Source organism: Lemur catta, chromosome 2 (genome assembly GCF_020740605.2).
Source record: "Lemur catta isolate mLemCat1 chromosome 2, mLemCat1.pri, whole genome shotgun sequence".
NCBI classification, from domain to species: Eukaryota; Metazoa; Chordata; class Mammalia; order Primates; family Lemuridae; genus Lemur; species Lemur catta.
In genome coordinates, this window is record NC_059129.1 from 61,739,757 (window position 1) to 61,765,316 (window position 25,560).

At 37.4% G+C, this 25,560-nt stretch overlaps 1 protein-coding gene across 1 annotated transcript in view; it reads left to right on the plus strand.

Annotated features, from left to right (window-relative positions):
- Positions 1–9,995: 9,995 nt before the first annotated feature.
- Positions 9,996–25,560, plus strand: part of FAM83B (family with sequence similarity 83 member B) — a 75,256-nt gene continuing 59,691 nt past the window's right edge. The window contains exon 1 of the mRNA XM_045542222.1: positions 9,996–10,081. The gene's annotated coding sequence lies outside the window, so the exon portion shown is untranslated. The remainder of the gene's footprint in view (positions 10,082–25,560) is intronic.

A 25,560-nucleotide genomic window follows, 5' to 3' on the forward strand; every position in this document is an offset into this window, starting at 1 on the left:
TAAACACGAAATTAAGGAGAGTACTTACCTCTGCAGGACTACAAGAGAGTGAGCTGTGGTGGGGGATGTACAAACTTTAGCTGTATTGGTTAATATTTTATTTCTCAAATTAGTTGGTGGTTATATGCATCCTTGTAAAACATTTTAGCTTGGCCAAGATATTTTATAAGTTTAAAAAAGAATTTGGGTGCTAGAGACAACCTCTGATTGGCCCTATTTGGCTGATTCGAGCACCCTGGTCCCTCATTTGTCCCAGTGAAACATGGATGGCTAGACCCAGTGCTGATCTCTGTGGCTGTGGGGCAGGTGGGGAGATACTGAGGTTCCCAGTTCCATTACATCCAAAAGGAATAGGGAAAATATGACTTTCCAGAGAGAAGGATGTTGGCCAGACAAAAACAACTGAGGACCATTTTAGTCTGGGTTAATTTTTCGTAAGTGAGGCTCGTGCCTTTCTCTAGTTCATTCTCAATCTGTTCAGGCATGAATTCTCATCACCTTATAGACTGTGCCCTACAATTATAAATTTAACCATGGCCAACACACCTGATTAACAATCGTGGAGGGAAAAAAAAAAGGATTTTTTTGTTAAACAAATCTTAATCTTTTCCTTATGTAGTGCTGTTCAAAGCCGCCCTGAGAGGAGCATGAGGAAGGCTCCTCTCTGAGTGGGCGTGTGTGTTTACACACACGCATAGGTATGCAAACACCACTGACTTCCTACTGGTGGTTAAATTTGGATCTGAGGATGACCTAAGTAGTTAACACACTCCCCACTATTTGTTATCATGGGTCACTGTTCCTCACAGTTTCAAATTGTCTTAATACTCATGGGCTGCCTTTTGAATCAGCTTGCTAAACAAAAAACAAAAAACAAAAACCATGTTTCCATATGACGCTCTATAGAGACACTCCCCAAACCCTATTCTACCGTGAAAGCTCCCTGCCTGTGATGATGAGCTATCTTTTCTCTGCTGAATGAACTCAGCCGCAAACCACTAATGGGTAGCAATGACCACGGTAACAGTGGGATGAGGAAGAAGCCTTTCTTGCCCTGATCTCACCCTGCCCCTTCCTCCTGACAATGTTGTGATGAGTTTTAAAATGTAATGTGGAGATTATTATTATTTGGAACAAATGTTAGAGGACGGTTTTAAAGACCTAGGGTTAGAGAAAGGGAAAATGGTCAGGTTTTATATATGCATACCCAATATTAGAATTCGGTAGTTTTTCAATCAGCATCAGTATTATCCATTGTTCCTACTGAATCTATCTACTGCCATTCATTTGAGTCATGATTAATTTTTTTTGGCCTGGACCTCAAATATTTTAAACCAGTAACCCAGCTCTTTATGTACTTACAATTGAGCACAGGATTGGAGCATGTTTGGGGCTAAACCTAAGAATCTCAGGGTGCAAACAACACAGTCCAATATGTGCAGTTATTTGCTACTATTTATGCTAAAGTTTCATCATTGGTAAGCACTCAGCCTAAATGTCAAGAGACAAGTGATAATAGCGTCACCAAAAACTTCATGATGGTATGGTATAGACTACTAATTTCTCCCTCTGGGTCAGGAAAACTCTCCCTGGACCTGAACCTTACCTGACTTAGCCAGTTCCAGATTCTCAGCCCTTTACGTGATGCTAAAATCAGTTATGAGTTAGAATTCTTTAGATTATGAGTACCAGAAACCTGCTTGTGTTTACAAATATAGGAATGGGAAATGTGTTACAAGGAATTATACATATCTCCCAGAGCCTAAGGACAGGATCATATTCAAGCCCCCAAAAGAACGTCAACCTAGGAAGTGGAAAACAATTAGGACTCAGTTTCATCTTTTGTCTTTACTTCATTCTATGCCTCTGTGTCCTTGTTCTCTTTGCAGACAAGTTTTTTTTTTTTCTTTACCTGATTATATATGGCTATTCAACACGTTAATTTTATAGCTCCAGACACATGCTGAATTTGTCTCTAAATTCCAAGAGAAAACCTGATTGGCTTAATTTAAGACAAAGTCTTCCCCTAGTCCATAGGTTGTGCTAGGTGAAAATTTAATTTTGGGGAGTTATTTTGAAACATCAGCTGATCTATTTAAAACACAATCATTCAAGATAAATCAGCAGAATGGAATTTTTGCCACTTAGCAAATAAGACTGTGTTTCTGTTTTAATTCATCTTAGAGCTTGTCTTGGCTTTGATGTCTGAAAGAGGTGTGGAATGTCTGCAGTAATGATAACCATAGTAATACTGGACTTTTGTATGATAATTGCAGGTTTTATAAGCTACCTAACATCTCTTTGAGGTTGGTCAGTATTATTATAATTATGCTAGATTTAGGGATATGGAGATGGAGACACAGGAATTTAAGTGGCTGTGCTAAGGGGTCATGACAAATCCAGAATCAAACCAGGATTTGAATTACAATCAACTAGCTATAAAACTTGGGCCTAGACTTACTAATGGCATTGGATTTTAAATTCTATTCCATCTGGATTTTTATTTTCTTCTCACTATTTCTCATTTCAGATGCTCAATGGCCCAGCTAATTTCATAATAGATTTTTAACTAAAAGATAGTCTGTTCTTTATACAATAACAAATAGCAATGCATCTGTGTATAGCAATAGTATCCTACATGTTTTTGTAAATTTTTCATTTGGTTAAACACTCTCCCTTAATTCCCTTTTTTCAAATAATAATTATAGTGATCAAGGATTTTATTTTGCCAACAATTATAAGCAGGAATTAAAGCCTTAAGGAATATCTACTTAAATCAAGTTAGAAATATACTTTCGATTGGAATATGGGGGTAGTGAAGGCAGAAAAGGAAATTATTCAAAAGAGTATCTGTTTGTGATTTAAATATGAATAATTTCACCCTGAAATATAAATAGTTTCACTCTAATGCTTAGAGCAGTGATTAGGAAATAAATTTTGATATTGGAAGTTTAATATGAGGAATGTAGATGCCAAATCCTTCCAGGCTCAGTTTCTTCCATTTATCTTTTTTGACACCATATCCATTCTCAATTCTCAGAAGGAAAAGAGGACATGTCAGCCATAGAAGTTGCTAAGAAATAAAAGAGAGAGTATGAAATCATTATTTGCAAGCATTGGAGAGGATGCTGTCAGTTATAATGCTTGATGAATTCACTCACTTCATTCATCCCCTCATTCATTCTTTGAATATTGAATGAGCCTCTACCAAGTACCTACTTTGCACTGAGGGTACAGTGGTGAACAGAAACAGACACATGCTTGTTCTTTGGAAACTAGTGAGAGTCCTCTGGGAACTAGAGGAGTTGATATTTGGCAAAAAATAAACCTCAAATTATAATTATGATAAATTTTTTAAAAGTACATGGAAGCTTAAAAACCTACAACTTACCTGGTCTGAGATGCCAGGAAAATTTCCTGTAAAAGGGAGTGTCGAGGTGAACTCTGAAGGAGGAGTTCATAGTAAATTATTTTTCTTAAACACACAAGGATGTTGATTGCAACATTATGAACAGTAGGAAAAAAACCTGGATATAAAATTGTAATCAATAAGGGAGTGTCACATATATGTCATATATCCTCACAGAAGTATATTATGTACCCATTAAAAGAATCAATTAGAGCTCTGACTTTTGACATGGGGGGATTTCCATGAAGTAATACTGAATGAGAAGAGAAGCGTATATTTTAAAAAGCACAGGGATAGTTCCAGAGAGAGGTTTCCTCACGGGAAAGAGGAGAATGAGGGTGATATATAAAGATGAGTTAGCTATCTAGGCATAAGGAACAGCATATGTAAATGCCCCGAGGAATAAGAGAGGCTGGTGAAACACATGAACTGAGAGGAGGTTGATGGAGCTGGAGCTCAGAAAGTGAGGTAGGTCATGGGCTGTATAGGATGAGGGGAGGTGGGAGGGATACCAGGTGAGGTAGAGAAGTAGACAGGTTAGAACATGCAAGAGAAGGTCACATTAAGGTCTTTGTTATTAACCTTCAGTGAATGTTTTATACTCTGAACTATTTCTTCTTTCATTACTTAATGATTGCAGGTCATCATGGGGCTAGCCCTGCAGAACATTCAATATATATTAGAATCTAATACATTGTGCCTGGTACAAAGGAAATACCCAATAAGCCTAGTTTTTCAGTTCATTTTCTCCTTGTTTTCAGTGTTTTTCTCCTGTGAATGGGTATAATCTGGTTCCGTAGTTCTCAACTCTCAGATTCATTGCCTCTTCTTGGTTTTAATGTCCTCTTATTATACTGAAACATAAAGGAAATTTATTGATAATATAATTTAACCTACACATATAATTTTAAAAAGTAATATTAGGTTCTAATTGTAATACAAATGCATTTATAAAAAATTCTATTTGTTGCAGTATTCAAATGTTCATACACAAATATACCAGAAGACAAGAAGTCATCAGATGCTTGAACTTTGGATGTGAAAGGAGACTGATGAGTTTTCCTGTAACTCTAGAGCAGTTGAGTTAGTGCTATGATCTACAAAATGATGAATAATTCTTAGCAAATGTCTAAATTAAGCAAAACATATTGTAATTGGATGCCTGTAATTCAGTGTATATTAAAACTGTGCCAAAATATTTCTTTTATTGGTATGTAAAACAGAAAGAAGTTCTAGACTTAAGTAATTATAAATGGATTTTTCACCTTCATTGTGTCTGGCAGCACTGCTGTTATTTTCTCAGGATATTAGATAGTTTTCCATTGTACAAGACACATTATAGGACATTGTCATTTCCTGCCCACCAAATATCAGTAGAGCCCACAATCATAATATTTTCCAAGTATCCCCTATGGGTTGATCCACTGAGAACCACTGATCTGATTGGAAGATGAGACATTGGAAATGTTGAATTGTACCAGAAGACTTCATTAAGGAGCCCAGAAAAACAATAAAAGGAATATTATAAAGTCACATATCATTGGCAGAGACACAGTAAAGGGCTTAAGTCTTAGGCATTTTGCAGAGTCCATACTAGTCAAAGCTGATGTAGAAATAGAGATGGCTTTTGAACAATGGCCAACCTGAAGAGAGACAGAGAGGAACAAGGGAGGCATCACAGGCTGGAGATCCACCGAGTAGAGGTAGGCAAAGATGTGATGTGCAAATAAACATGATATATCTGGGAGTCAGTGATACAGAATCGCAGACATCCCCAAATTAAGCCTTCCAGAAAAGGCAGTTGTAGTGGCAGTTTACTGCCGCTCCCCCCGCCCCAGTTTTCCTCTCCCTGTCTTAATTATAAAAGTACAAGTTATATCCCAGATCTCAGCTGACTTGTGTGAAATCCAGTCCAGGTAGTAAGTGACTCTAAGGACACCAAGAATGATCACTACTTATGTATTTCTACCTAATTCATACAACATAGGGTAGCAATGGATTTCTATGATTATGTTAACAATGTCAGTGATAATGACCTTTACATATCGCTATGCTAAAATACCTTTTAAAATGTCTATTTGTATTCATCTATAACAATAAATAGCTAATGACTTCAGAAGTTAGATTTAATATTTTAAAAGATGTTTAAAATGTACAATTTTCATATGTCTTAACAAATACTGGTAACAAAAGACTAATGGATTTTTTTAAATTGAATAATTAAAATAATTATTACTTTATATCAAATATCTTCTATTTGTTCACTCTGTGTTCTTTCTGTCCTTCCCCCTAATGACATGATTATGCAATTTACCAGTAAATACCAGCAAGATTTTTAAAGTTATTTATGTGTATTATAAAAACGTAAGAACTCTTTTTCATATGCTTGATCTGCCCAAGAGACAGAGAAGAGGAAATGCATCATAAAAGGGTAGGATCAAATGAATTTATTTATTTAAAAATAAAAGAACATGATTTTATGCTGCTTTAATTAAGTCATTTTATTTCTCTTTATCTCATTCCCTAAAATAATTTGCTACAATTATCTAACCTTTTACAGATGCTTGTAGGTTAAAAAAATTATTACCCAGTACACCACCATAATTGTGAAGAATGGAGGAAGCACAAAGTAGAATAATGTGTTTCTCATCCTTCTATAGGAATTTAGTGATGGAAAAAATAAAAAAATTCTTAATCCACATATCTGTTTAATTTTAATTAATTACATTTGTTTCCACTCCGCTTTTTACAAATGCTTGTATTTAATTTGTTTCATCTTTACATATATGAACACACACATACCAGTCAAAAAATCATATAAACATAGATAACAAGTTACATTACCTGCTGCTCTTTATTAATCTTTCCATCCTCTGCCCCAACCAGTGCCTTTCGTATAGAAAACTTTCAATAAATGTGCTGAATTAATGACACTTACATAATGTTTTATGTAACAATTTAAATGTGTGCAATATATGAAATGATTATGAAGTTCATTTCAATAATTTTCACAGTAGTCTTATATGAAATGTCGTAAGACTATTACACTAATTTGATGATTCATCCAGCAGTAGGTTTTGCCAACACTAACAGGAATTTTGCTTGTTAACTTCCCCAAAGTACTTGGAGAAAATGTTTTTGATAAACACATCTATTTTCTTATTGTTGGATGTGAACTCTTTGTGTATTAATGGCTTTATTTGCCTGGAAGCCATTGCCCTGTACTGCATTAAAATATACATATATTCTAAAGCTCCTGAAGGAATTAGAATCCTAGTGCTTCCTCTGTGGGCAAATAATGACTCAGACCTGGTAACCAATTGGAATAGCTACTTATCATAGTTCTAAGAATTTTTGAACACGCTTGTTAAAAGCAAAATAAACAATTAAAAAAGAAAAAAATTTCCTCTAGATTATAATTTCCTTCTTTCTCAATAAACTTTAGCTGCTTTCTTCTATGATTTCTGTCTGTTTTTATCTATATCTTTATTTGTGTATGTATTATTCTTTGGATTATTCTAATTCACATATATTTTATCTTTTCAGTTAAATTATAAGTACTTTGAGGGCAGAAAAAAAATACCTGATTACTGCTTTTGAACTCCCTTGTGTACTTGAACTCAATGTGGGAGGCAAATAAAGATCTTTTGAATGTAATTTAATATTTCTGCTAATTTATTCTTAGATTTCAGACTAAATTTTGTAAAATGGGATAAAGGTGTAATGAAGATTGACTTGTTTTGTCTATAGATATTGTCTTAAGAGCCTCTTAATCATGAGTATGATCTTCTTACTCATCCTGTTAGTTACTTTTAGTTGTAAAATTGTAAAATTGTGGTTTTAGATCCTGTCTTCAATATAACCTATCCATTTTTTTTTAATCATAGAGTTGAGAATTTATTAGGCATAGTTTTCATATGGAGAGACTGAGGTTTTCTGTCTCCCTTCCCAAACCATCTGGACCTTCCTTGTTCATTGCTCACTATTCTTTCTTTCCTCTGCTATTTCCTTTCCAGAGTCTTTTTCTGAATACCTATAGCTATAGAGATGTCCCTAACATCTAGAAAATAACCTTTCACATGATCCTGCTTTTGCCTCTTCCTACTTTTCACATACATGGCCATTTTATAATATTTCTTTCCTCTGCTCCTCTGATGACTTTTAGCAGCTTAAAAACCCAATTATTGCTTTTTCTCTAACTTCCACATCCAATTTGACTCAAACCATAGTTTTCCAATCTCATTGGCTCTCAAACTGGTCTCCACCTTTTCATTTCCACTACTCTCACCCTTGTCACACTTTCATACCACAGCTAGGCATAACTGCTCTTCCTGACTCCCTAGAATTTCTACCAAAAGGCACTGTTAGATTATTCACCATATTCCCATCACTAGACACCACTTCGTATTTTTCAGCTTGCAATCAGGGTTCTTCACAATCTGACACCCAGTATAATAGCAGTGGCCACTTATGGGGCTTAACACATATCTCAAATCGAGATGCTTCAGATAGACTATTTCTAATTCATAATTCTCACAACAATCTTAGATCTAAATAACATTGTCTTCATTCTGTGAGAAAATTACTCCAAACTTTATTTCTAAACTTACCTTCCACCACAACCATGCCATGGTCATGGCCAAATCTGGTAATTGATCTGTATGGTCCTGGAATTTGCTTTAACATTCTGCCTATATCCTTTACTCTGCTCTTTCAGCATCTAATGGCTCATCAGTTAGGACCCAACTCAAATTCCAAACATTCTATGAAGTTCTGTCAGCATTCCTCACCTACCTTCTAGGCTCCTTAAGAGTGTGGTCAATTTTATATATCTTCCCATCCCAGTAAGGATGGAAAGCTCTTACATAGCATAGTGCCTTTAATGGATTCTCCCTCTCCACTTAAATTTTCCTCTCTTTTATTTGTTTTTAATAATTAACACTCTAGTAGACATCCTTCTTTCTTTGTGATTTCATTTGACCTATACAGGAATGCATATCTTAATAAAATTATACTTCCTGTGGGCCTATTTCAATTTGTTCAGTGTAAATATTCTTGAACTCAATGCTTTTAAGGAGGGATAAGTATATATTTACAAATATAGTCTCAGAATATGCATAAATATTTCACTTTTAAGAAACATCCAGAATTATTTTCAAAGGCTGTAGAAGCATACCAGTGTATGAAGTACCACACAGACAACGTGAATTGAGTTGAAAAATTGCATGTCAAAAATGAAGACCCAGAATTGCTAAAATATTAAAAAGTGAGACATGGAAATTAGTGGGAATAGAAGGAAATAATTGAATATGTAAAACAAGACAATTCCCTATTTTTTTGGAGAAAAGAAACTACGGTGCACAGATACCATGATTTGGAAGCTTTGCTTTGTACTATCCTGGAACTTGCTTTTACTTTCCTGCCTTTGGCCTTTGCTCTGAGGTTTCAGTATCCAGACTACGTAAATTTTATTTTCCAGTCTACATCAGCTCATCAGTCAGGGCCTAATTCAAATCCCAACGGTTTAGGGTTTTCCCAAAGTGTTTTATTTGGGGCAAAACAGCCATAAAAGTCATTTTTAAGGGTCAGTTCCCTTTTACGATGATTTACATATCATGCCAGAAGCTTAAAATATGCCTATTATTACCCTAAATTTCATTCTTCCCGTACTAGGCTGCATTTTAAACATTTGCTGCAAATGGCTATATCTTGAAGATTACACGATTATACAAGTTATTATAAATACTCATTAACAGATTAACTGAGATGTAGGCAAGGAAATAAAAAATGAATTTTATTAATTGCCGTATATTATGTTAAAACTAAATTATAATTTCTCTTGTTCCATAACATTGCTCCACAGTATCCCAACTAGAGTGACCTGCTTTTCATGCATATATACCTATTTTGAACAGTGCTCTTTCATCCCAAATCAGTAACTAGGACAGTTGAAAGTCAGTAGTAAGCCTTTGATGATATTTAAAATTCTTTTACATTAAAAGGTAAATGCACAAGCACTTTTCTTTCACTTTTCCACCTCCTAGTCTTTTCCAAGCCTGGAAACATTTCCTGCGGTTGAGTAGGGGTCCGCACTGCGGGCTGCTGATTGGAATTCCCTACCGTGGGCTGAATCCGCCCCACACTCTGGAGGGTGGTACAACCCTTGCTGTCACCCTGCGGCCCCCAGGTCTCCCCTCCAGGCATTCCGGAGCCCAGGAGGACGGCGGCGGGGACCGCAGCCCCGCGCCGCCGAGATCCACCTTCTTCCCAGGTGCGCGTCGCTGTCCTCCAGCGTTTCTGCTTGCGCCAGCCCAGGTGTCGGGACTTGTCATTGCCCCATGGCCCCAGGGGCGGGCGGGAAAGAAAGGCTTTTTTATACTTCGCCGGTAGAGGGTTGGGTTTTTGAGTTCAGACAGGTTCCGAGGCGCTTTCTGGCTGCGCGGGGGTTTGGCGTGACACCACTAAGGACTTGTTGCAACCGGTCCCCGCACCCGCCCTTTCTCAGCCCTGCACCCAGTCAGCCCTCAGGGGGCGCGGCCCGACCGGAATGAGCCTCCCCGCGCCGACCTGACGCCCGGCAGGTAACTCCCCTCCCCTGCCCGGGCTCCCGCTTCCTGGGAGGCAGAGCTTCGGCGGCGGGCGCGGCGGCGGGGGGTCGGCGCGCTGCGGGCCGTAAGTGGGGCTCGGGCTGCCCTCCCGCGCCTCGGGAGGCGGGTGGGAGGCGGGCGGGCGCGGGGCGCGGGGGGCCGCTGCGCGCGCGGGATCGCAGATTCCCCGGGGTGCAGAGTTGGGCGTCCTCGGTCTTTTCGACTTTTCACTAGGGTGTAGGTGCAAGTGAGTTGAGAAGTCTGAAAAGTTAAGTCTCGGGCGGAGTGGGCTCGCGTTCCCCGGGGACAGGCGCCGCCCACCACGGAGTTGGGTTCGTTTCCTCTTTCCTCCGGGAGTGGGCGGGGGGCCCCGGGAGTGGGCGGGGGACCCCGGGAGTCGGCGGGGGACCCGGGAGGAGTGGGCGGGGGACCCCGGGAGTCGTCGGCGGGGGGCCCCGGGAGAGGGAACGGGAGCAGCGCGCGGCCGGGAAGAGCCTGGGGCGGGAAGTGGAGGCGGGAAGCCGGGGGCGTGGGGGCCGCCCGGGAAAGGCGGGAGAGCTCAGGCTGCAGGGGGGCGTGGGTGCTCTTTGGATCCCGAGTGGGGAGCAGAACTGGAAAAGAACAGATGTAGTTTTTCCGCACAAATCTCTTACTTGGGGAGGACCCGTTTCTGTCTGCTGATTGGTAGAAACCTGTGGTTTCCTAACTTGGGTCGGCCTGAGTCTGGGTGTGTGTCCTCTGTTAGCTCTCCGGGAGCTTGCGGTACAGACCGAAGTTGGAGAACCACGGCTGTAGATTGAGGAGAGTGTGACTCCCGGTATGGAACTTGGAGACCTTAGGCCTGTTCTGTGGGGTATGGCGAGGGACTTCTTACCTGTGAGCCAGGAAGCAGAGAATGTGCGTGTGTTCCTCGCAGGAATCGTGGGCATGTAAGGAGACAATAGTGCTTTATAGGGAGGAGAGTGGGAGGTTATGGAAACACAGGATAGCATGTTGGCCTGTGCTCAGAGTGATGAAGTTATAGGTCTCTCTGACCTAGAAGAGGAGATGAGAGCTAACAAACAGAACATTCAAAGAAGGCATGCCGGTGGCAAGCAGTCACGGCTAGATTTTAATGCCCAACAGCTCATGTACAAATTCTCACTTGCTAAGCACCTTGCCAGGTTACTGGCAGGCACCTCCCTTCTTTCTCTTTCTCATCCCAACAAGTGCAAGAGTCAGGAGGAAATCCATGACTGAGGCTGAATCAGTGCTGACAAGCAACAGGAAAGGGGACAGTGATGAAAGGGACTCAGAAGAGAGAGCTGGGTGTTTTTTTTTTTTTTGGTTATTCACAATAACTAATGAATGAGAATGACGTGAACCGGGGTGACAGACAGGAGGGGTGGGAGTGTAGGTCTTTGTTTTGTTTGTTTCTCCCTGTCTTACTACTGTTTCCAGAATGGCAGAAGTCCCCACAGCTTCCAATTGCATATTCCACCCCCTTGCTTTTGGGACTCTGGCCCACGTGGTGTGTACACCTATTGAGGGTGCTGGTTGCACCATGCAGAGCCTGCCTGAGGGGCTGGGAGGATCCTGCCTTTAAAGCTGGCAGGCTCTTGACCGCAGATGCTGAGGATTTATTGTGGGAAGAATCACCAATTGCTGAAAGAGATTGCATAGATGGAGACAAACCACACCTCTGGTGCTGATTCAGTGACGTCTTTTATGATTATACTTTTGAATTTATGATTTAAACTATAACTGACTAAACTCTTTGGGAATCAATTGATTTGATCATTCCTTCTATTTTATCTCTTCTTGCTACCAAGACCTCCACTTACAGTTGACAGTGGAGTTTCGTTCATTGAGCACCTTCTTGACCATAACTTGCTCACCTTGCAGTGACTCACCTAAGTTTCCCATTCAGTTATAATACAGTATACAAAACTGAGTTGCCAAAAATGTAACAGTGTTATTCTTTTAAATCTGCAAGATCTTGTGGTGAAACTGTGATCCCAGTAAAGCAGGCCTCTTCTAAAACATAAATCTAGTTGAAGGAGGCCTTTTGGTAAGGCCCCACTTAGCTTAATTTAACTAATTAGTGGTAAAGTTACAAGTTGCCCTTGTTTAGCTAGTTAGGTAAGTTTGCTTGTCTGTTCCTTTGTAAGTTGCAAAATGTGAATGTCCCAGGCTTGTTTCACAATTCAGAGTCTGTTAAGCACAATGCTGTTGTTAATTTGAAACGTACTTTTGTTCATTTAAGTTCTAATCTGGGACTGGAATGTGTTTTAGAACTTTGTTGTTGAATTTATCATCTGAAAATCGGAATACATCCTGACCCCACTCCCATGGAAACAATTCTAAATAATGGTTATTCACAGCCCAGCTTTAAGGATGCCATGGATAAAATTTTGTACAAATAACACTTAAACTTCATCAAGAATCAAAGCCACCAACATTTCTCTGAGAAAATATGTCAGAGTTGTCAGAATGAGTTTTCTTCCTACTGAGAGGGATGGTGTGGTGGGCATGGGTACTGTCTTGAGGTGTCCCAGCCTACAGGGCAGAGCAAGCTTCCCAGGAGGGTTGGCACTGCCAGTTGTTGGCAGGCTGAGTGCTGAGGGCTGTTGAGATAGGAGGGGGAAGTGGTGCACTCTAGTGGAAAGGATATGTGTGGAGGTGAAGTACAGTGGGGGCAAGTTGGCTCTAGATTGGGGAGGAGGGTGCATTAAAGAGTAGGGATGGGGGGGTTGAGGAAGCAAGGAACATTTTCAGTGGCTATGATGCTGTGAGAAAGATGAACCTGGGTGGAGAGATGATCCAAATATAAGGGATATTCATTGGGCACATCTATGTTGGGAAATGGTTGAATCACATGATCATGAATGATAGGAGGAAACTTTCCCTCTGGGGACATCTAATTACTACCCAGTTTGTCTTTTATTTTTACACTGTCCTTAGGAGGGGGGCCAGATGTCCCCTAAGGACACATGACCCTTATCTTTTGAGTAGTTTGTCAAGTAATTTGCAGACTACTCATCCCTGGGAAATGGGCAGCCTCTCTTGAATAATGGCATAGGGTTATGTATAATCTCCAGGTTACTGACGGGGGCCTATGTTGAAGAGTTTATACAAAACTTATACAGTGAAGATGACATGTAATGGCTATACCTTTGTGCTCTTCTACACTCTCCGTTCAGTAAACATATATTTATTGACCATTATGTGTCATTTTGTTCCCCTAAGAAGATAGGAAAGTAACAAAATAATCCTGGATCTTAGGAAGCTCACAGTTTAGCACCCTAGTAATAATTACAAATACACACAGAAATAATGGATCAGGTCCATTGATTTAGTATTTCCTTCATATTCTCTGAAGGTCCCAGCAGATATTGTTTCTGTTCATTAATCATTTGTGAAATTAAACATTAGCAGACCTGAGTTAGTCATTATTTTGGACAAAGCATTTAAATTCTTTTGGCCTTTCAGTTTTTTCACTGGTGGTATGAAAGCTTTGGACGATGTGATCACTCCTGTGTCCTACCCTGCTCTGAAATTCTGTGATCAGTTCTTATTGAGGGTACCATAAAATAATGTTAACTAAGATCTCCCCGAAGTATCACTAGGAAGTTCATTATTTCCACTTCTATTGCCAGATTTTCATTTCAAAGGGTTTTAGTTCTCTATTTAACATCAGGTTGCCTCTGTGATTGTATAAACATTATTCACTTGGGGAAGAAAAGGCAGTTTTCAAAGCACTAAAAAGTCACATCTTCCACCTCGATGGTGGTAATAGAATCATTCAACAAGGAATGTGTGGGCTATCATTTATATACATGCATAAGCAATGATGGCTTTAATTCTTAACAGCACATTGCTCCAAATACTTAGTCTCATCTGAGTCATTCAACAACTGTTTCCTGCTGTTTTAAAAGAATTGCATTTTCCTCATATAAATATAACTTCACAGTTATTTATTAGAGAAGGGTGCAATATAGGTAAGTTGTTTTTAGAGTAACTATTGACAATGGCCCCCATGAATCTTTTCTTTAGTCTCAACCCTTCCTTTCCATTTTCATCTTTATTGTCCTTTTCATCTTTCTTGTCTCATCTCATCCTTTCCAGCCCCCTTTTATCCAATTTTGTTCCTTTTCTGTTTTTTCTTCTTAATGGTTCTTTTCTCTTCCCTCTTTTCCTTTCTCATCAATTCCTTTCCTTTTTATCCCTTCTTATCCCTTCTCTTGTTTTATCTTTCTACCTCATCTTTCATGTTTCTTTTTCTGTCTCTCCCACTCCCTTCTTCTATTTGTCTATTTCTCCATCTGCTCACCTACTTATTTACTTATAGCTCTTTATTTCTGTCATCTCTATCAACACAGTTCTCCACATTGGTACATTATATGTTTCTAGACATTTATGAAAGTCAAATTATAGGCAAACCTCATTTTATTGCATTTCACTTCATTGAACATCACAGATGTTGTATTTTCACAAATGGAAGATTTGCGACACCTCTTCATTGACCAAGTCTGTTGGAGCCATTTTTTCAATAATATGTGCTCATTTCTTGTCTCTTTGTCACATTTCGGTAATTCTCATAATAAGTGAAACTTTTTCATTACTATTATATCCATTATAGTGATCCATGATTAGTGATCTTTGATGTTGTTATTGTAATTGCTTCAGGGCACCAACAACACTGCCATATAAGATGGCCAACTTAATAAATGCTATATGTGTTCTGACTGCACTGCTGACCAGCCTTTCCCCTATCTCTCTCCCTTTTCTTGGACTTTCCTATTTCTGAGACACAATAAGATTGAAATTAGGCTAATAACCCTACAATGGCCTCTAAGTGTTCAAGTGAAAGAAGAGTCCCATATCTCTCACTTTAAATCACTAGAAGCTTAGTGAGGTTACGTTTAGTGAGGAAAACATGTTGAAAGCCCAAGATAGTTCAAAATCTAGGCATCTTATGCCAAAGAGCCATATTGTGAATACAAAGGAAAAGTTCTTGAAGAAAATTAGAATCGCTACTCTAGTGAATCCACAAATGATAAGGACATGAACAAGCCTTATTTCTGGTAGGGAGAAAATTTTACTGGTCTCGATAGAAGATCTAACCAGCAACAACATTCCCTTATTCCAAAGCCCTAACTCTTCAAATCTATGAAGATTGAGAGAGGTGAGAAACTGCAGAAGAAAAGTTAGACACTAGCAGAGGTTGGGTCATGATGTTTAAGGGAAGAAGCCATTTCCATAACGTAAAAGTGCAAGGTGAAGCAGCAGGTAATGATGAAGAAGCTGCAGCAAGTTACCAGAAGATTTAGCTAAGATCATTGATGAAATTGATTCCATTAAACAACAGATTTTCAGTGTAAATGAAATAGCCTTAGATTTTAAAAAGATGCCATCTAGGACTTTCACAGCTAGAGAGAACTCAATGCCTGGCTTCAAATCTTCAAAGAACAGACTGATTCTTGTTAGGGGCTGATGTAGCTGGTGACTTTAAGTTGAAGCCAGTGCTCATTTGCTATTCTGGAAATCCTAGGGCCCTTTAAGATTTTGTTAAATCTACTCTGCCTGTGCTCTATATATAGAGCAACAAAGGCTGGATAACAGCACATCTGTTTACAACATGTTTTATTGAATATTTTAAGCCCACTCTTGAGATCTCCTTAGAAAAAATGATTCCATTCAAAATATTGCTGCTTATTGACAATACACTTAGTTGCCCAAGATCTCTAATGGAGATATACGAGGTGATTAATGCTGGCTAACACAACATTCATTCTGTGGCCCATGGATCAAGAAGTTATTAGATTTTCAAGTCTTTTTATTTAAGAAATAGCCTTTAATAAGGCTACAGCTGTTATAGATAGTGATTCCTCTGAGGGATCTGGGCAAAGTAAATCATAAGCTTTTAGGAAAGGATTTACCATTGTAGATATCATTAAGAATAGTCATAATTCATGGGAGGAGGTCAAAATATCAACATTAACCAGGGTTTTGGAAAAAGTTGATACCAACCCTCATGGATGACTTTGAGGGTTTCAAAAATGCAGTAGAGGAAGTAACTACAGATGTGGTTGAAATAGTAGGAGAATTAGAAGTGGAGCCTGAATTGCTGCAATCTCATTTTGAAACTTGAACAGACGAGGAGTTGTTTCTTATGGATGAGGAAAGAAAGTGGTTTCTTGAGATGGAATCTACTCCTGGTGAAGATGTTATGAACCTTGTTGAAATGACAACACAGGATTGAGAATACTGCATAAACTTAATTAATAATGCAGTAGCAGAGTTTGAGAGAATCGACTCCAATTTTGAAAGAATTCTCCTGTGGGTAAAATGATAGCATCACATGCTACAAAGAAATCTTTCATGAAAGGAAAAGTCAATCGATGCATCGAACTTCATTGCTGTGTTATTTGAAGAAATTGCCACGATCACCCCAACCACCACCTCTATCAATTAGTAGCTGTCAACATCAAGGCAAGACCCTTGACCCTCTGACTTGCTGAAGGCTCAGATGATTGTTAGCATTCTTTAGTAGTAAAGTATTTTTTAATTAAGATACATACCTTTTTTAAGACATAATGCTATAGCACACACGATAGACTACAGTATAGTATAAACATAACTTTTATGGGCACTGGCATACAAAAAAATCATGTGACTAGTTTTACTGTAGTATTCACTTTATTGTAATGGTCTGAACTGAACCAACAATATCTCTGAGGTATGCCTATATATTATACAAAAGTCAAGTAGTCAACATATATCACAAAGGGAATTTTATTCCCTATTAGCTAAATATAGATTATAAATGAAATCGACAATTATACTTTGAAGGTTATATACAATAATCAACCGTACAGTACATTTCAAGCATTTTATACATTTTAAAAATAATTATTCTCTTTCTTTACAATAAAATATATGTACAACGATCATCTGATCAAAACCAAAGATTTGCTTCTTCTGGTATGACCAAATATTTCCACCTTTGCTTCAATTATCTTTGACTTATGAGGTAAACATCTTATCATTAACATTAGGACTTTCATTTTTACCATTTTTAAAAACTTATAAGTTTAAGTCATAATAAAATATTCAAGTAAGTATGCAAATAAAATAGTAAAGTGAAAAAATATGTAGTTATTGAAACTATATATTGGCATACTGACAGCCCCACTGTACAGTTAAGTTGAAATATTTGGTAATTGATGGATTAAAGACTAGAATTATCAAAGGAAAGTTATTTTCAGTGTCATTGTCTCATGTTGAAAAGTTCAGCTTTTCAAAGATCAAAAGAACTAAGTAGAAGACCACTTGTACTTATGACTGAACTTTTGTTTTAAAAAAATCTCAGTGGGAAAATATTACTGAAGAAAATTAAAATTATAATATGTCTACAATTTCTGTCAATGTTAGGCAAAAAACAGTCCATAAACAGTGAAAGTAATGTAGAAAGTGCTTTACTGCAAAAGTACTTATTTGTGCAATACTAGGCCAATTCATGTACACTCATATATAATATACTTTCTATGAAATTAGTCATCTTTTGTTCATACTCAAAACTATGACTCAGAGCCCTGTTATTAATATAGGGTCTTCAAACTATTTGAAATATTTTGTTTACAGAGTAGATTTATTCCTATTTAGCATGTTAAATCTTACATGTAAAAGAGTTAGAATAGGAAATTTTAAAGGAAAAGAGAAAAAAACCTCCCCAAGATCTTTGAGTGCAAAATGTGATCCCTCAGAAAGCCAGGGCAGATCCAAGACAAGACTCACCAGAAAGTTGGGGCAGAAGCCTTTGACTTTCCTAAGTAGGGGTGTGAATTGATCACAAAAAGAATAAAGGGGTTTATAAAATCATTAATTATTTAGTTAAACTAATCATCATGTTTGACTTTAATAACATAGCGATGCCATTGTCCCCAAAACAATTCAGCTTATTTTGTATAAATAATTTTCTTGATTTGTATAGAGAATGGTTAAAACTAAAGCAACGAGAAGGTAGTTTTAGATAATGTAATCAATGATGACATCATAGGAATATAGTGTTTATGGGTGATGAACATACTTATAATTTTGACTGAAACTGTACAAAACCAATTCTTGTAACCAAAACGTTTGTACCCCCTTAATATTCTGAAATAAATTAAAAAAAGAATATATAGTGTTGCAGGAATTGCTGAGTACTCCCACAACACTATGTTGAAAGCTTAATTGGGAGACTAAAAGAGGAGCTCTGCCTTTGAAATCAGAACTTTGAGATGCAAAAAAAGTAGAAAAAGCAAGATTTATGTACCTGCACACACGTACACACACATAGGTAAGTTGTGCAGAGGAGATAACAACCAGTGAGGGTCTCAATACCATGTGGCCAGGCTGTCCCTTTCTCCCTCACTGTTAGGCTGGCATAGGCCCTAAGGACTAATGAAAGTGAAACAAAGCAGCTGCCAGGTGCATTGTCTGGTTCAGGTGTGGTTTAAGCAACTGTGACTAGAGTTGTATAAACATCAGCTTTGTCTCCATGTTACAGTCTCCCAGTGTCAGCCCCACTGTCAGAGGAATTGAGCACAATTTTGCAGAGAGAAAGCAGGAACCCAGGTTACTGTTCATGTGACATCCCCAAGACCTAGAAATTCAGCAGCATTTTACACATTTGAAGATGGATTTCTCTATCTCTATTTATTAATCCTTGTTTATAGAGAACTTCTGTGTGCAAGTGATCTATAAACAAGTGAGAGGGACTACTGAGGAAGGTTATAGAAAAGAATAAAAAGTTTGAACTAGAGTCGGCTAGTTTTCAGATCAGATTTTGTTGGGAGTTTCTGGGGAAAATAAAAAGAAAAGCACTTTATTTCACTCATAATATAGCTAGCTATCTAGGCAGGTTTGATTAAAAGTGAATCCTAAAGGAAATGACTAATAAAGAATTGGTAGGATTGGGATTATTTTAGACATTGTGATTATTTGTATGGCTCTTTACCTAAGTTAAATCTTTCCCAGGTAGATTTAATTAACATTTAATGTTTTTTTTTTTTTTTTTGCATTCTAAATAAATTTGTGTCCACTTACACAATATCCACAAAATTCTTTCTGGTTTTAAAGCTCTACTTTCCAACAGTCTGAGAGTGCTTTTCTGCTGCTAAGTATATAGAACACTTTTTACTTTTGATAGCTATTCCTAAAATAACTAAGCAAAATACATTTTCTTAAGACATCTTATTTACAGACTTCCACTTTTTCATAGATGAGGCACACTGCTCTTGTTAAATGTACTTGGGAAACCATTTTAAGAGTTCATATTGGAGCTCATATTTATTATGTTTTCCTACAGCATTTACTCTGTAAATGTCAGCAGGTACCAAGAGTGACTTTTTTTGTGTCTTAAATAGACCCAAGAGGTGGGACAAGAGTGCCTATGACACATGTTCGACATTTCACTCCATGCGGCTCTTGCTGCCTGTGGTATTTGTGTCTAAAAATATCTGTTATAAATTATACTGAGGTTTTGAAACCGAGGTCGAAAGAGCCTGGACCCTACTTCCTATGGTATTTAGGGAGTTAGGGATGGGTGTTGTGAAGGGAGCAGGAGTAGAGGCAAGGCAAACAAGTAAGGGGTAGTTGGATAGATCCCTGGTTATTTCTCCTTTGTAATTGCACAGTGAAGGCAGAACTGAACACACTGGGACTGGAAGAAAATAGGCTTTGTCCAAGACAGTGGTGATACGCAAAATATGGAACCAACATGCTGGACCACTGATAAAGTAGAATGTTCCAACTCTGTGGCCTTTTAAGCAGCTTCTGTTCTAGTGAGGGGGATACAGGCAATAGCAAGTACATAAATACCTTAATTATTTCATATAGTAAGTACATAAAGCGGGGGTAATAAGATTAAGTATGGTAGAGAGGGTGGGTTCTCTTTAAAATGAGTAGTCTGGAAGACCTCTTGAAGAAGTTGACATATGAACACAATAGGAAAGGAAAAAGAGCATTCAGGTAAATGGAACAACTAGCGCAAAGATTCTAAGGTGGGAATTAACTCAGGAGGTTAAACGAGGAAGGGGAAAGGAAACCTGTTAGATAGCCAGGCAAAGTATCCACAAACCAATAGAATATGTGAGTCTAGAGCTTAAGGGAGCAGTTAAGTCTGGAGATTTGCAAGTCATCCGTGGATATAAGACAGGATCATCCTGGGAGAGTAATGAGAAAGAAGAGTGAAGAAAGATAAGCAGACTCCCATGTCCAAACCCTGACTGGCAATAGGAAAATTAATAGCTTTGATGATGTTTGAGGGAAATTCTTAGTTTTCTGTCCCAGAACCCAGTATTCAGGATATCTTAGCAATGATTTTCATATACCATTGGAATTAGCAATAGCCACTATTTAGTGTTTTGAAGAAAAGGAGATCCTCATCCTGTTGCAAGTTTTGCCTACCTTCAGAGTGGACAGATACACATTCTTCTTAAAACCAGAATCTGGGTTCATATCTGGATGATTTATTGGATTAACTTAAGCCTTTCTCTGCTCTGTTTTATCAAGTTGGAAAATATAGATTTCACTTTGCAGGGGCTGCTATGGAATATATAGTTTAGTCCAATTCACCTTAATTATATACCAGACATCTGTAATCATAATTTATTTAAATACCCAATTAATCCTTTCTTCCTGTTGAAATAAATTTATATAATAACAAAACTGATACCAGAAACACAGGAAAAATCAGTAATGCTTTGCGCCTAATTTGTATCACTACTGGTGTTGAAAAACAGAAGACTTAGAAATAAAGAACTTTATTTCATTATAATTAATTTAAATGCTCAGAAACTGCTTGGAGAATGACTTGAACATAATTAAACAATGAAAAAGAAATTAGGGAGAATCTCCAAAAGATACGTGATATCAACTCTATTCTTCTGACAGAGTTCTCATTTGAAATTAATATTTATGTTTTTGATATGGATCAGTCAATCTACCTAATTACTTTTACAGTACTCAATATATTCCTGATTACTCTTTCAGAAGGCTTTCAAAAATGGGTAATATTTTATATTGCCAAAAAAACTAACCTCCACTTAACAGAAGCAAATATGTGTTTAAATCTTAAAAAAGTTCTGCAGGGGTATTATAATTGTTAAAAATTTAACCTTCAGCATTTTCTGGCTGCTGCTTTAATCAACTCTCATTCGGATACCTTGAGTTATTAAGGCAGTGTATTATTAGCTTATTATTTAGCAATTATGTACTAAGCATTTAGAATTGTGTTAAAGAGACACAATCTCTGCCCTCATAGAGCTCATAGTCTGCTGGAGAGGGCAGAGAATGATGCTTTTAAATAAAGCATGAGAAGTGATAGCCTTGCAGGGGATTGCTGTGAGAACTCCTTGAGGTGCCTATGGTACTAGCCCGAGAAGTAGGAATGATATTGTGTGTCAGTGAGCTGCTTACTAACTCCCGGTTAAGTGCATCAGGTTATTTTTTATTTCTTTTTTCCTTTGTGGTTCCTGTACTCATATAGCTTTAGTTTCTGGATATTCTTTACTTGTTAATGTGTTGCTCTTCAGAATTATTAAACTTTGATATACAGGGTTTTGAATCACCAATTAGTCAACTCAGTACATGAATGAAAAAAGAGGTGGCTATTCCAAAGTCAAAAATAACTATTAAGGTACTTCTTTTTAAAAACTTCTTTTTCCTCATTGCAAAATAATGCATATTCATTGATAAACATTTGTTAAATACAGAAGAGTGAAGAGAAGCTTCAAAAATATCACCTGTAGAACCACCAATCAAAAAAAAAAAACTGTCCTCATTTTGTGTGTGTGTGTGTGTGTGTGTGTGTGTTTTCCTTTTGTTTTTGGATGAATGTTCTCCAATTATAATTTTACTCTTCTATAGTTTTGTAGCCTGCTTGTTATCTACATAGCATCATAACAAGCATTTTTGAATGCTATTAAAACCATTAGAGGCTGCTTTCAACATTCTTGTTTTGCATTTGCATTTGAACACAGATGTATATAATGTTGTTTAGTTAGCTTAAAAAAGAAATGAAGCTGAAGCTTCCAGGTTGGTGAACACATTGACTTGCTGAGAGGGGTGATGTGCCAGGAGATGGCATGGAAGCTCCCCATTTCCCCCACCCTCCTATACCTTGCCCTATGCAAGGAAACTGAACTTTGAAGGCTGACTCAAGAAACTGAGAAGAGCTGTATAGTTTTACACAGCTTTATTATTAAAGAAAACTCCTTCCCAGATTATTACCTAACAATTTTTAAAGCAGTGTTTTATGGCAGGTATAGAGTTGAGGCCTTCATCTCATTTAGTTCCCACAGAAACCGTTTGAGGTTAGTACTATTATTTTATCCATTTTCCTGGTTAGGAATACGAGGCTGAGTACCTTAAATAATGTGACTGAGGTTTTACAACTAAGAAGTGGCAGAGCAGAAGTCAAAACCTGTGCCATTTTAGCCACTGTGCCACTGAGAAAACCTGTGATTTTTGTCATTTGGTCCTTAAAATACTTCTGCTTCCCTACTTTATATAACCGAAGAGTAATCTTATGTATCTCTCTTAGTGTTCTTTTTGGACTAAGCATTTGAATCTTTAGCTGTTCTTCATGGACCTAAACCCTGCTCAATACCGTACTTGTATAGTTAATTTTTGATGTAAATTCAAACTCGAGCTTAACATCACTCATGTTGATTCATTGTTTCACCACCTTAACATCATTTCGAATGTTTATTCTGGCAACTAGCTTATATACTATTGTTCACGTCTTCAGATTATATCAATATGTTTCTATTTATTTATCCAAATAATTGTTGCACTTACTGATCAGGGCCAGACCAAAAATGAAGTACTTTGGCACAGCACAAAATACAACTTCATAAGGATGGCCTTGTTCCATTCATAAGGCTTCTGGGATGCTGATATCATGATGGAATGCAATTCAGGAGTAGTTTAGATGTTGCTAAAAGAATAATTTGCCTTTGATTTACATTTTAAACTGTGCACAGAGTAATTCTCTGGAATTTGAGCATTTAATATAAGCTCGCTCAGTAAACTGTTAATTGTTTTTCTCATGAATTTCTCTGTAGGAATTATGCAATAAGTGGTTCTAAATGACAATGAATTATTTTTAATGTCATTGCCATATATTGGGAAATTTTTCCCCCTGCCCCTGATATCTGAAATTTCTATAGTTTAGATCAGGAATGGCAAATATATTGAATAACAGCTAATGTAAACAAACCCTGGTGTTATATTGGTATGAAAGTGGTATTGCTACCTCCGCCCTTCAGTTAAAAGAAATTGAGATTAAGAAATGAGTAGGTAATGCACAAATAGAATTTCCATTTGGGATTTATAAAATAAATTGGAGGCATTTATGTTTGTCCTTTTTATGAGTTTGATAAGATGGCTGATTCAACTGGTGATGCAAATATGCAGATGTTTGCTCCCAATACCCTGTGACTGAGTGTGGCATGTGTTCATGTATTCCTTGGCCTGCTGAAAATCATACTGTGTGGATGACTATAATCTTTGCTGTTGGGCCATTTTGTCATAAGCGTTATTATGAAGCCAGTTTAGAATCTTTTAATGAGTTTGGATGCCAAAATTAGATATAAATTGCAGTTGACAGCTTGAGTATAATAGTGGATTTTTAATTTAATAGTAGATTCTTTAATGTTTTAATTGTCATCTTAAATTTCTGGTAATCATATTCAAAGGCAAACACAATCTTGACAACTAAACATTTGGAGAAAGAAGAGATCTCTGACTTTCAACTGTTATGGGACATGGATTATGATTTTATAAGACAGATGTTCTGAAGCAATCCTTTATGAAACATTTCCTTACCTTCTATAGGCAGACATTTTGGTATACATTAGAAAGTCAGTTACCAAAACATAAAATACTGATTTGAGAATTTTCTTGTCAATATTTGAAAGATTGCAAAATGTTTCTTAATGACCTTTGCTTAACATTGAAGTTATATCAGAGAACTAGTTTCATTATATCATATAAACTACAACCCCCCCACAGTTCTAGATGTTAAATTTACTTTTTATTAAGTTCTTTTATTTAAAAAGTTTGAAGTTAAAATAAAAATGATTTTGGTATGCGTTTGTATTAGTTTCCTAGTGCTGCTTTGACAAAGTACCGTAAATATTGGCTTAAAACAACAGAATTTATTCCTCTTAGTTCTGAAGACTAAGTGTTTGAAGTCATGGTGTTTGGCAGGGCCCTGCTCTCTTTGAAGTGCTCTGGGGGAGAATCTGCTCCTTGCCTCTCTGTTATCTCTGGTGTTACTGGCAATTCTTGGCATTCCAATCTCTGCCTCTGTCTTCACCTAGAGTTCTCCCCCTGTGTCTGTCTTTGTGTCTCCTCTCTCCTTATAAAGATACCAGTCATTTTGGAGTAGAGTTCTTCCTTGACACAATATGACCTCATTCTAACTAGCTTATATCTGAAAAAGCCTTATTTCCAGATAAGGTCCCATTCAGTGGTATTGCAGGTTAGATCTTCAACATATCTTGTTGGAGGACGCAATGCAACCCGTCGCAGCATTCAACAGTTGAAGAAAAACAGCTTTAGGAAGATGTTGGAAAAGGGACCACAGCAGTATTAGCCCCTGTGATCCTTTTTGTATTTCTTCCCATCAAAGTCCTGACTTTGGGTCATCTCCTTGCACATTAGGTAATTATAGCCTCAAACTATTTGTGATTTAAGAAAGTTGTAAATTTCCCTTGGGAGCATTTTTCCACTTACCTATTATTTCAGAAGTCTTTTCAATGAATCTTCTAAGGTCAGAAACCATAAACAAACTGACTGGGTTTGGCTGTCTTATACCGCCGGTGATTAAATGATTACAAATTATATGACTTTGCTAATGACATGACAGAAAACATTATATTTTTTAAATCTTCAAATACCTTATGATCAGACTTATTTGTATATTTATATTAATTATACTGTAACAGATTGTGAAAATGAAAAATAGTCATAATAACAAAAATAATAGTAATGTTAAAAGCTAAGCACTTGAAGTGAATTACCTCATTTATTTCTTAGAATGACCCCGTAAGATAAAGATTGTTGTGATTCTTCTCTCTACATATGCCCACACTGAGGCTTGTGGTCATGTGTATCTTGTCCAAGAGCTTCATGGTAATTGATGAAGCAGGGTTTAAACCTGGCAGTTTGAGCCTACACATGAGCTCCCATCCTCTGTGCTACACGTTGTTTTGATTTTTGTTATTTTTCTGTCCAAGACTTGTGACATTGCTCGTCAGTATGATTTTTTAATTAAACTTTTTATTTTGACATAATTGTAGATTCACATATAGTTGAGAAATAATACAAAGAGATTCCTTGTATCCTTTACCCAGTTTCTCCTAGTGATACTATCTTGCAAACTTTAATACTGTTTCAACCAGTATATTGACATTGATATCGTCAAGATACAGAGTATTTCTAACATCACAAAAATCCCTCTTGTTGCCATTTTATAGCCACTTCTACCTCCCCAGCCCCCACCATATCCCTCCCTTCTCCACTGGCAAT